The 1874-nt window shown below is 22.9% G+C and overlaps 1 non-coding gene across 1 annotated transcript; it reads left to right on the top strand.

The window, feature by feature from the left end:
• The first annotated feature begins 1234 nt into the window (after positions 1-1234).
• Positions 1235-1316, top strand: TRNAS-UGA (transfer RNA serine (anticodon UGA)). The gene has a single exon. It is a non-coding gene; the product is annotated as a tRNA-Ser (tRNA).
• Positions 1317-1874: the final 558 nt, after the last annotated feature.

Below are 1874 nucleotides of genomic sequence, written 5' to 3'. Positions count from 1 at the left end.
ATGTCATACTTTATGTGTCAATATAAAACTTTTTCTTTGTTTAAAAATTATTATTTGTATTGATTTTGTTAAATAAATTTTATTATATAATATTTTTGCTATTTTTATTTTATGTTGTAATTATGAATATTTACAAAATACTATTACCTTTAAAAAAAGTTTTGAACAAAATTTTCTAATTATATATATAATAAAATTAGATTGATTTATCAAAGATATTTTTTTATAATTTCAAATAATATAAATTTAATTTATCCTGAGTGACAAAAAATAAAATGAGAAGCATTTTACATTATTTTTTAAAAAAAATAATGGTACAAATATATTATACTTTTAAAATATTTTGTTACGTAAATTTAATGTGATAATAAAAAAATATTTAAAAATAATAAAAATAGTCATAAAATAATGTCTATTCTCTCTTTTACATGACCTATTACAATTTTTCTTAATTAAATACTAATATATATTTCTATATTAAAGAAACTATTACTATTGTTTTTTAATTTTTTTTTACTATTACATTAAATTTATGCACGAAGAAAAAAGAATAATTTTATTAAAAAAATTTATCAAAAAAAGTTTTAAAGTCATAGTATTTTTTGTTATACAGGATAAATTAAATTTATATTATTCAAATTGATAAAACAAAATTTCTAACAAATTAATATAGTTTTATTAATTTTATTAATTAATAATCATTTTTATACCTAAAATTTGTTATCACGACAACAGAAACCTAAAAGGTTAGTACCTAAGTTCAATCCAAAAATTTCAGTAACTGGCCTAATGCAAAAAATTTCATTAAATATTAATTAGATTAACTAATTTAAATGAGACACAAGCTTTTTTTTATTATTTATTTACAATGAGACACAAATTTTAAAATTTTTTGTTGGTGTCAGTATTTTGTCTACAACAATTTAAATGGTAGGACCATCAGTAACAATTTATTTATTAATATGGGTCTCATTATTATAGTCAAAATCAATCTTATTTTAACACCTCAAATTTATACGTATAGAAATTTTTAAAATTATTAGCCCTCACGTTTTTCATAATAAAATACAGCCCTCAAATTACCAACTTTCTTTATGATGACGGCATGGTTCATCTTATTTAATAGCATCAAATAACGTTACATCCAATATGCTTAGAATTCAAAGTGATATTTGGTTACATCGTTACTGTTTTATCATATATATATATAGAAAACAAGTACCTTTCCATGGTTGTCGATATGTCCGAGTGGTTAAGGAGACAGACTTGAAATCTGTTGGGCTTTGCCCGCGCAGGTTCGAACCCTGCTGTCGACGATTTTGTTTTAAATCGGCGGGGAATTCTATTGACATTGTTAGATAGATTATAGTCAAATAATTGCCTTCACTTGAGGCTGGGTCCAACACTTGATTCCCCTTCTCTCTAATTTTATTTCGGCTGGCCCAATCTAAACTTTGGGAGTTTGTTTTTGTTTCCCTTTAGTGGATCCCCTCTCCAGTCCATTAGGAGCACAACTAATTGTCTTCTCAAAATCTGCCTCCTCACTCATAACCGTCCCTCCCTCAACATCAAGCACACCTTTATTAAATATAGATAGTTGAAAAAAATAAAATAATATATTTTACTTAGGTATAAGTGAATATATGATAAGCTTCCAAAAGTATTAACTATTCTTTATTAAAAAAAGGAAAATGTTACTTCAATTTAAAAAGTATTTATTCTATTGACTCCTTTAAAATATAAGAATGTTCTCCGTGTCTTATTTTCTAATGGAATATATTCTTAATATTTTATATATATTTATACACAAAAATATTATTTCTAATTTTAGTATATATAATATTTTAAATTAATTATTTTTTGTTAAAATTATT

This window comes from Arachis stenosperma, chromosome 6, assembly GCF_014773155.1.
Source record: "Arachis stenosperma cultivar V10309 chromosome 6, arast.V10309.gnm1.PFL2, whole genome shotgun sequence".
NCBI lineage: Eukaryota > Viridiplantae > Streptophyta > Magnoliopsida > Fabales > Fabaceae > Arachis > Arachis stenosperma.
The sequence above is the reverse complement of the archived record's forward strand: the minus strand, read 5'-3'. Positions and strand labels throughout refer to the sequence as shown.